General features: G+C 39.1%; 2 long non-coding RNA genes across 6 annotated transcripts; one reads left to right on the top strand and one right to left on the bottom strand.

Moving 5' to 3' along the window:
* The first annotated feature begins 2,890 nt into the window (after nt 1–2,890).
* On the top strand, nt 2,891–4,572 carry LOC128318937 (uncharacterized). Of its 5 annotated transcripts, XR_008302359.1 has the most exons (4): nt 2,945–3,620; nt 3,694–3,802; nt 3,886–3,952; nt 4,038–4,572. It is a non-coding gene; the product is annotated as an uncharacterized LOC128318937 (long non-coding RNA). The 5 variants fall into 5 exon arrangements; XR_008302357.1 differs by having other exon boundaries at nt 2,950–3,620; nt 3,694–3,952; XR_008302358.1 differs by having other exon boundaries at nt 3,219–3,620; nt 3,694–3,952; nt 4,228–4,572.
* A 3,128-nt stretch (nt 4,573–7,700) lies between these two features.
* On the bottom strand, nt 7,701–10,024 carry LOC113545475 (uncharacterized). The gene is made up of 3 exons (XR_004578770.2): nt 9,794–10,024; nt 8,460–8,510; nt 7,701–8,315 (listed from the first exon to the last, which is right to left on the bottom strand). It is a non-coding gene; the product is annotated as an uncharacterized LOC113545475 (long non-coding RNA).
* Nucleotides 10,025–11,089: the final 1,065 nt, after the last annotated feature.

Here is an 11,089-nt window from a genome sequence, read left to right as displayed (position 1 = left end):
GTAAGCAGTATATCATTACCCAGCATGCCTTTTACACCTCCTGTCATAGCACACTCTAATAATCACACCCAGTTTACTATGTCCATAATTCTGCTCCTCAGTGTCAAGCTACAGTACTCAAACAATCCTTGAGTTCAGATGAATTTTACATGAAATGACGTGCTCTGATAAAATTCTTAAAGTATAAAGCTCCGTTGACTGGATTTTTTTATTTTTATTTTTAAATAACGCCTTTCTTGCTCAAATATATGCACTCACTTATGTCTTACTTTGCATTAATGCAACAAAAAGCAGCCTGTAAATTATACTGTCACATATGTTGCCAAAGCAGACTCTGAAAAATTGCTTTTATAACAGCTAGCTAACGGTATTCTGACAGATTACTGCACAAAACCCTTGCTCATTACAGGTCCATTATGTATGTTTATATTCACAAATTAGGTAAATTGTTAAGTCTTCAGATAGACTTCAGATAGATATGTATAGATTAAACTGTCATTTTTTTCAAAACATCTGCAGTAATGGTTAAGATAGTACAGCAGAATGAGTTTTTTTTTTTTTATCATAATCATAAATGCTTTTTAATTAGGACAGCTGTGTATAGAGTTACTCATTCTGCACACTCGCTCACTTTTTTTTTCTAAGTTTGGTTGCATACCCTAAACCAGTGGTGCCCAAACTTTTTAATACGAAGGAAATCAAAATTAATATGGAAATAACCCTAACCCTAACCCATATCAAACGTCATCACGGGCCAACTTTGGCCCACAGGTTTGGTTTGGGCTTCTCTGCCCTAAACCTTTTGAACTTTAGAATTGTACTTCTCTCTTGACAATTAGCCTAAAGCCTAGTACAATTTGAAGCTTAATTTAGCTAAAAACAAGAAATTGTCTGACTGAAATGTAAAGCAACCAAGCACAGTTCGTTTTATTTGTATGTGATATTTAGGGACGAGGTTATCTGAAATAGAAGATACCACAATAATAGACTGTATATTGTCTTATTGTTACTGAATTTCATTTAAGTTACATATCACATTATATTACTGAAGCCAAAATAGTCAAATTAAAAAGAGTTTTCAGTTAGCCATTGGTTAGCAAGCTATAGCAGCCCAAAGTATAGTTCAATTTGGTCGCAAACACTTACATATGCATAGTATACTCCTATTGATATGGCTGACAAAATGCTATAGGTCTGTGCTATTTCTCTTCAAAAGTCATCGTGATAAAATTTCTCTGTATTCTTTCAAACGTGAGCGTCCATTGTTGTCTTCAGTGGTTTGTTGTTGTTTGGTCTCTTCTGTTTCCTTTTCAATTGTGAAACAACGAAACCGAAGCACTGTTGCCACCTTGTGGATCAATGAAATAGGTCAAAAATCTTCAAGGCACATATGCAAGTGGAGTATGAAGAGTTTGTGTGGTTCTACTAGCTACTAGCCTACTAGCTTAGCATAGCACTAACTGATTAATATACAGTAGCAGTTTGTGACCAAGCATTGATGAAGGGGAATAGGATCCTGTAGGAGGTTAAGATCTTTCACAACAAAGCAAAAAAAACAAATCTGTGCCAAAAGTAGCGAAAAATGTGTGCAACCTGTTTTTGCTGACAGAAAACAAAGCCGAGTTTCTAGTCACTAAGTGCCTCAGAGAAAACCCTCAATATGTTGTAATGTTGTGAAGCTACAGACTTGGGTTTTCATACCACTGCTATGCAGATGTCACTCAACTCATCCTCTCCTTCCCTCCCTCAGACTCTCATGTTTCTGCTCGGATATCAGCTTGTCTGACTGACATCTCATCATGGATGATAGCTCATCAGCTGAAACTTAATCCCAGCAAAACTGAACTGTTGTTCATCCCAGGTGCTTCTTCCCCATCTCAGGATCTTGCAATCTCGCCTTCAGTTACCGCACGCAACCTTGGGGTAACCATGGACAATCAACTGTCCTTCTCCTCTCACATTGCTAATCTGACACGCTCATGTCGATTTCTCCTTTATAACATCAGAAGAATTCGTCCATTTCTTTCCTCACAGGCCACACAGGTGCTTGTTCAGTCCCTTGTCATTTCAAGACTGGACTACTGCAACTCACTCCTGGCAGCTCTGCCTCTGAGCGCCATTCGTCCTCTGCAACTGATCCAGAATGCAGCTGCACGATTGGTTTTCAACCTTCCTAAGTTCTCCCACACCACCCCATTGCTGTGCTCCCTCCACTGGCTTCCTGTAGCTGCCCGCATCAGATTTAAAACACTGATGCTTGCCTACAAAGCCAGAAACAGACCAGCACCCACTTATCTCAAAGCACTTATCACACCCCGCACTGCACCACGCTCCCTCCGGTCCTCTAGCACTGCTCGACTGATCCCTCCATCTCTCAGGGTACAAGGAAGACCTGCATCAAGACTCTTCTCTGTTCTGGCACCAAGGTGGTGGAATGAACTTCCCCTAGATGTCCGAACAGCTGAGTCACTGGCAGTCTTCAAATGATGTCTAAAGACTTACCTCTTCATAAAATACTTAAATTAGCACTTTCACAAAAAAAAAAAAATCACCTCCCCAACAGAGTTTTGGACTGATGGTATTCCTAGTTTGTGACCTAGTGAGTCAGTATCAGAATGTATTTTTGATAGACTTCAAAGCACTATTGTAAGTCGCTCTGGATAAGGGCGTCTGCCAAATGCCATAAATATAAATGTAAATGTACAGACCTGGGCAAACCAGTGATTATTTCATCCCCAAAAGTGCTCACAATATCATCCTGATACCTTATAAACACAATTTAGTTTCCCGTAGGACTGATAAAACCCTGAGCACCCTGACTTCCTGCAAGCTGCAGTCTGATTTTATCAAACTTTAATGGGTTTCCAACATATTCAGCCTTCCTTGTTTTAGCCCACAGGTTTTTGACCTATTGTGACTAACTGTTGTGATAGGCATAGTTTTGGTGAATGTCTTTTTTTTCTACCTTACTTTTAGCCTCAAAGCAACAGTGTCTTGTTTGGAATGTACACATGTGAGTAATTCTGGAGATGATCTCTTGTGATATTTTGATGTAATTTTAATCTCCTCAGAGCAGATGTGCACAAACAAAACTCTGTTGTATAAGACAGGCCTCGAGGAGCGGGGAAAGAGAGGGCTTGGAGAATTTGCCACAGAGAAAACCTTCCTCTTCTACCTCCCCTCCTCTCTCTCTCTCTCTCTCTCTCTCTCTCTCTCTCTCTTCAAGACAGGATAGCAGCAACAAAAAGATGTGCCAGGCTGCAGAGCTCCCATAATCTGCATGGATGGCTTTGCTGCATTTCCGCAGAGTCTGAGCAAGCTCTTGGCCAAGCCTCACATCGCCGCCCAGGTCTGAATGCCTGAGGTTCCCTCTGTAGAGCCCATAATCTTCTGTGTTCTCTCTTTCTTTTTGTTGCTGTGGGGATCTGTGTTTTCTTGTTGGTGGTTACCTGCACTGATAATCAGTGTGGGGATCATGTGATCTGCATTGTGTGGCTGCTTGTCTTGGGTCACATGAGGCATGTCACATGACACATTAGGAGATTATAAAGTTTGGCTTGTGGCGTTCACACTCTCTTGCTGCTGCCATTTGCCACTGCAACTAGACTCCCGTCATACAGGTAATGGAGTGACTAGACTGTGTTTTAATTGATATATGAACTGAATTCTCATGTTCTGTTTTAACTTTATCAGGGTGACTGCTAGAACAATGTGTTCCACTCTTCATGAAGGACACAGGTGACTGCGTGGCATTTGAAGGACTTGTGGCCTCCTATTGAGTTGCTGGGCTGCAGACACTCTGGTAGTTTGTCTTATGTGATTTCGTTTTTTAAATTGTTTTATATTGGTATTTAAAATGTGTTGATTATGTACTTGTATTTGTAGCACTGGAGTGCCCCATTTTATCTTCCTGGGTTATTGTGCTGCGGGGAGTATTGAACACTCTTGCAAAGTAGGCCAATACTTCTTGTATATGTTGGTTTTATGTGTGCTGGTGAATGAAATGGGGGATTAATGTGCATTATTTCTTTTTAAAGGGACCAGGCCAGCCACTGTTTTATTGTCAGTGTACAAGTCTTTTTTTAGTTTGTTTGTTGGTTGTTTTGTTTGCCTTTGGCTTTGTCCTTTTTTTTTGTCCTTGGTCTAGTGTAACCCTGCCTTGACCAAGCCAGCGCGGTGGTCATTGTGTTGGGAGCTGGCTGTTCTCCTCTTTTTGTCTCTGTATAGGTTCTCTGTACAAGGCTGGATCTGCACCTCACTACTGCTCCATTCAGTTGGGGGCTGCACTGAGGGGACACTATTTTGGTGTGTACTGGTAACATGCAACACGGTGTGGTATTTTGTAGTGGTAATTACTGACCTTGTGTGTGCAGTGTTTGCTATGTTGCATGCTTGTATGGTGTTGGGTTTGTTGTGTCTGTCTCTCTCACCAGGGCCTCCTAGGAGAGGAGCTGTGGGTGCCGTGCCGACCCGACCTTATTAGTTTGAGAAGCTCCAGCCAGTTTCCCTTCGTCTCTTTTTCACATTAGCAATTGTACCTATTCAAAATTGTAATAAATTCGAGCTTGTGTACATGCCTTGTGTAAACTGTTTCTTTGCGGGCAGGGTCTAGAATCAGCCACACTACAGAGAGAAAAGGGGTTTCCCCCGCCCATTTTAGGGGGTGGCGTAGTCAGACAGTAAAGTACATGTAGGTATTCTGCGCGTCAGGTACCACATTGCTTTTGTTATTTCTTATCTAGGAAGGTAAGAGAATAGCTCAGCCGTTCAGAGAGTTATTTGCTCACTCACACGTTGTTCCAAACCTGTATGACTTACTTTAAAAAGGTATTTTTGGTAAGAAAATCTTGGCTGCTCTTTTCAATATAATGAAAGTCAATGGGGACTGGGACTGTCAAGCCTAAAAATGACAATAAGTATTATAAAAGTGGTCCATATTATGTATACACTATATTCAAAGACTTCTGAAGGCTTTGTGAGAGAAACAGATTGAAACTTCCCTTCCAGTCTGCTGTTAACTGCTGCAACCGAATCATTGAGACAGTGAGTTGAACTCAACAATTGTATCAGTCTGATTTGTAAACGAATCACTCAGTCTGAACAACAGAAAAGATTCAACTGAAAGCCACCAATGAGAATTAGTATAGACATTAGGATTTTGTGAATTATGACTTAAATTTCAGTCTGTTTGTCACACAATGCTATCAGATGGACTTGAAATAGAATGCATGAATCATATGGACAGATTGTGATAGGATGGATTCTGATTGGCTCTCAAAGTTTTGATCATTCATCAGCTGTAATGAGTCATTCTGAAAGTGATTCCAATGATATTGTTCCTCTGTATCGTTTTTCTACTAGTTTTGATGTGGACTCTGCTATTCTTTTAAATTTAGAAGGATTTTTAGAACTCTATTGTTACCGTTATAGTTATTTAGCTCTATATAGTTAGTTCTATTTTTGTTCTAATCTTTGTTGTATTTACAACTTTGCAAAATCATTTTTACATTGTAGCTTTGTGTGAGAAACAGACTGAAATTTCCCTTCCAGTCTGCTGCAAGCGAATCATTGACTCAGTAAGCTGAACTCAAGAACTGAATCAGTCTGCTTTGTAAATGAATCACTCTGTCTGAACTGGATCAACAGAAAAGATTCATCCAATAACAACTGATGTAAACGTCAAGATTTTGTGAATTATGACATAAATTTCAGTCTGTTTCTCACACGAAGCTATTGTGTGAACTTGAAATATAGCGCTTGAATCATATGGACAAATTTTATGATACTTTTATGATGCTTATTTGTCATTTTGAGGCTTGACAGCTCCTGTTCACTTTCATTACTTTTGTGTCCACAGAAGAACGAAATCAAACGGGTTTGGAACGACATGAGGCTGACTAAATAATTTTTTGGGTGATCTCTCTCTCTGTAATAAACTAACAAACGTCAGTTGATTTCACATTCATTTAAAGTGTTAGATCATTTCAGATGATTTTCAGCAGTGCATTGTCCTACAGTGAGCAACCTACTGCAGCGTCACTCTTAAGAGACATTAAAGCGCTTCCATATATCTCATGGTTATAAACTTGCACATAAATAATAATGACTTTAGGCAAAGATGATTAAAAAGATTTTTGAGAGTGTGCTAGGGTGTAATCCGCATCCCTCTGGGAGTCATTATGCGCTTTTTATTACCTTTCCTTCTTAAGCTGTTGGAAAAGAATTAGACCATGTATTGGTTTCGACACTGATTAGTTAGATGTTCTCCATGCAGAATAAAGTCATCAAGCCATTAATGAAGGGAGAATTAAAAGCTTCTCTTGGCCACTTGTTTTTCATTCCCCATTGCTCAGGGCAAAATGGTTCTTATGGAGTGCTTTAGTGAGGAGCCTGTAAGCAAGCTCATGATGGCAATGCCAGCGGAGAACAGATGGAAGGAGGACTCCTAAAGAGAAACCCCCCTAAAGCATCTGTTAACCGCCTTTGATCAGCCATACATTTTTAATGGCTAAGGGGAAAGATCTCCATTTGATGGATCAATCGCTCGATTGTTTCTAATCAATGGTCAGTGGGTGGTTTTGTGTAGTCTTGTGTGACCTTTTTAAGATGAGCAATTGTGTAAAAAAGTCAATGACATTTAATGATTTATTTAATGACTCGTTAAATTTATTCTGAATCATTATTTTTGAAACATTTTTATCAAGTTTTTATTTATTTATTTATTTTTTTTTTTTTTTGTTTACAAATATGGTTACGAAAAGTTTTGAGATGTTTTTGGAAATGTTGCACCACATGTTAGTTTCATATGTTTTTAAAAACCCTCAATACCATTTCAAGAATAGTTGAATAATTAATGTGGTTTAAGTGGAAAGCAGTAAACAGGTATACACAGTACCACAGTATAACTGGTTTAGATTTAGGCATTTCCGTAACATCCTAATAGCTGTGAAATCTTCTTTGGAATGCGTTCCTGTGTTCAGGAGGCATGTATCATCGGATTTGCATGCAAACTGCTACAGGACTGTTTCGTTACGCCACATCTGCCGCTATAATTCCATAGACAGTTTGGAAGGCAAAGGTTTCTACACTGAATAAAAGTTCTCTTTTGTGTGAGCTTTTTACATGTTAACCTGTTGGCTTATGCATAGCACAGAGTACAGGCAGCAACATGCTCAATGTTTTCCTTATGATAGGTGGAGACCTCAATGCTTATTTATTCTTAAGAAGCCGAAAGCACAGAGATTTGTTTGAAATATATAGGCGAGAATGCATTGAAAGTCCAATACAGCCAGTGTATTAGCTACAGTGCATCACCTTCACACTGAATAGAAGCTTATAGACAGCAGGCACACTGCACTCTGCATCACCAGGAAGAATGAAATGTCAAACTCAATATTTATCAATGTAAAGCCAAGACCTCAGTGCTAAATGAGAAGCGGTGCTTAAACATTCATACAAGTAAAACCAATGTCGGATTCCTTGAAGACACTTGTATTCAATCTGTTCCCAAAGGAATTGGATATGCAGATATCTGTTTCTCAGAGCAAAACAACTTATGACTCCTGCATTTATTCATAAATCTCAGGTTGGTCAGAGCTGATAATACCTGCAGAAAAAGGAAAAGGAATATTTTTCATAAATAATTTTTTATTTTTTTTTGCCATGCGCCAGTTAAGAACATTATATGAAGCGTGTATGAAGCGTGCGTGCAAACTATGTGGGACTTTCACAGGAAATAAATTGTCAGAAGTCAGGATTTATCCGAGTTAACTTTCTGTGAGGCTTAACATTTAAAAAGTTCGGGGTCAGTAACATTTTTTAAAACAAATTAATACTTCTATTCAGCAGAAGGATGCATTAAATTTATCAAAAGTGACAGTAAAGACATTTATAATGTTAAAAAAGACTTTGGATTCAAATAAATGCTGTTCATTTGAGCTTTCTATTCATCAAACAATCTAGAAAAATATGTTCCATGGTTTCTACAAAAATATTAAGTAGCACAATTGTTTTCAATATTGATAATAAAAAGAAGTGAGCAGCAAATCAGCGTATTAGACTGATTTCTGAAGGATCATGTGACTGAAAACTGGCTACTGAATCTTTTGTTGTTGACATCAAATAAAATGTTGACATTGTTGCCATCTAATCAGACTCTAATACAATTAATGCTAAAATATTATTTAGCCGACTGTTTTCTGTTGAGGTTTCTGTTAAACCAGGTCCTAACACCGAGTAGCGCTACGTTTTGTCTGTTGCTTGTTTTCTGTTCCTGCAGCATTATGTTGAGTATCCCCGCCCACACAGAAATTTCACTGGAACGAAAGTATCTCATGTATATTAACCATCAAACATGGATGAGAAGACAATGTTTAGGACACCAGACTAAACATAGACTAGACATCAAGATGTAGATGAGAAGAGATTTGGAGAAATTTAGCATTACATCACTTGCTCACCAGTGGATCCTCTGCAGTGAATGGGTGCCATCAGAATGAGAGTCCAAACAGCTGATAAAAACATCACAATAATCCATAAGTAATCCACATGACTCCAGTCCATCAGTTAATGTCTTGTGAAGTGAAAAGCTGCATGTTTGCAAGAAGGAAATGCAATATAGAGGCATTTTAACTTTAACCCTAAAAATGGCAAAGCCATAAGGAGACATCAGAAAATTAATTTATTGCTATTTTCCATCTTATTGGGACTCCAATAATACAATTTCATGATTTTTTTCAAAACCTGACTATTATTTTTGATTTTAATGTTTGTATCCCCCAGGATACATCACCCCTTTGGGGGTATAAATTCACTGAAAACAGAACACTTGTTTGTCAATGCTTGTAACAATATGGTTGTATCTCCCGAATGCTTTGGAATACAAACCTAAGGTTGGTCTCTTTTTAAAGAAGACACATAGCCGATTATTGCTGAAGTGAAAGCATTTCAAAAAAAGAAAAGTTATAACACTTTAAGTTTACAGTAAAGATAATGTAGTATACAAATTGTTTTTTATTTTATATAAAACAAATATTTTATAAAATATGTTGCACTCTAAAATTGCTATAAAATCAAAGCCATATGTCTAATCAAGTTACGATCCAAATTTGAAGTTGATATCACCAAAATTGTGGTTTCTGTCAGATTTTGTTTGGGCATTATACCAAAAATAACCACTGGGTTACATCCAAATTCTATTGAATTTTTTTAATGCAGTTTTCTGTCACAAATCAATCATTTTCTGTCACAGTATCACTTCTATTACAAAACAGTTACCAAATATGGAACCCTGACTGCCAGACCTTTCCAAAGATATGTGTTTTGTCAAGATTACAAAAAGATTTGATTTTCTAAAAAACAAGCCACAAAATCACAGTCTATATATATGTTTTTATATCTTGATTTATACCCCTAAAAGGGCGACGTATCCCCTGACATACAAACATTTAGAAAAAGATTACAAAAAATGTAAGCATTTAATTCATAAAATTTCAATGTAAACCTAATAAGCTAATGCTGAAAACACAACTTAATACAAATCTTTGATACTCAGAGATGATGATCAGACTGTGGCTCGATATACACATGGCCATATATTCCCCACTGCCATTATTCATATCACTTTTTCATACATAGAAAAGTAATGCATATATGTTAGCCATCCATAGCAGTGGGTGTGTAGACTGAAGTGTTAAAGGGGGAAACTCTTTTTGAATAAACATTTAAATCAGACGGCCAACCGGACAGCTCTTATAGCTGGCATTGATGGTTATGAAGAATTTAGGCCTCATACCTTCAGCAGAACAGCTTCAGAGGATCCGAACAGCAGTTGTGTTTCAATAGCTTGATTTCTGATCAGACGCTCCAGCTTTGGGAATCCTCCCAGACTCAGGAAAGTCAGGCGATAAAGGAGAGCCGTTCGCTCCGCAGATGGAAGAAGCTGCTGAATGAAATCGGCTCTCACTATAGAGTTGTCGTCGACAATCTCTGAAATATTTCAAACATTAGTGATGGACTACTGACCAAGATGGCGGCGCAGACAGACACAGCGGCTACTCCGGGTCCTAAAGACAGTGCTTTTATGTCTTTTAATCTAGTCTCTTCGTCTCCAAATAATCTCACTTTACCCCAAATTCATAAGGAAAAAACTTCAAAACACATCTATGATCGCCAAAGCCTTTTGGAAATCGGCAGTGCATACAAACACCAACTCTCGCCGGCAGCTACTGAGAAGCTATGAGGCCTTTGTCTACTGCTGAAGCCTGACCTCGAAACCAGGGCCTCGTCCACTGTCGCCACCTGCACAAGGCGGCGTCGCAAGTGGTGCGAGAGAGGACGGAAACGCGGTAAGCGCGAAGGTATACGAGCTAGGCTAAGGGCTAACCCCACAAGACTGGCTCTTCCAACACTTATGCTCTCAAATGTTCGCTCGCTGGAAAATAAACTGGACTTAATTCAACTCAGTCGGTCTACACAGCAAGAGACAAGGGATTGCTGTGTTTTTATCTTCACTGAAACATGGCTAAACGACAACATCCCGGACTCTGCCATTCAGCTGCATGGGCTAACCTGCTACAGAGCAGACAGAGATTCATCACTGTCCGGTAAGGCTCGCGGAGGAGGCTTGTGTGTGTATATCAACAAAGAATGGTGTAACAATGCTGCGGTAGTATCAAATCACTGTTTGTCGCTGGTGGACTTTATGTTTGTGAAGTGTCGACCGTTCTATCTGCCGAGGGAGTTCATGGCTATCGTCATTGTTGCTGTGTACATTCCCCTGTGTGCAAACGCTAAGGACGCGCTTCGCGAACTGTACAGCGCTATCAGCGAGCAACAAACAAACAACCCTGACGGCTTTTTCATTATAGCTGGTGACTTCAACCACGCTAAGACAGTTTTGCCGAAGTTCTACCAACATGTGAACTTTGCAACAAGGGGAAACAACACACTGGACTTTGTCTATACAACAGTCAAAAACGCATACAAGGCTGCACCCCGCTCCCACCTCGGATACTCAGACCACATCTCTGTTATGCTAATTCCAGCATACAGACCACGTCTCAAACTTGTCGAACCGGTTAAAAAGCAG

The sequence above is a fragment of the Pangasianodon hypophthalmus genome, chromosome 9 (genome assembly GCF_027358585.1).
Source record: "Pangasianodon hypophthalmus isolate fPanHyp1 chromosome 9, fPanHyp1.pri, whole genome shotgun sequence".
In the NCBI taxonomy this organism is placed as follows: Eukaryota; Metazoa; Chordata; class Actinopteri; order Siluriformes; family Pangasiidae; genus Pangasianodon; species Pangasianodon hypophthalmus.
Note: the sequence above shows the minus strand (reverse complement) of the source record. Positions and strands in the feature narration are given on the sequence as shown.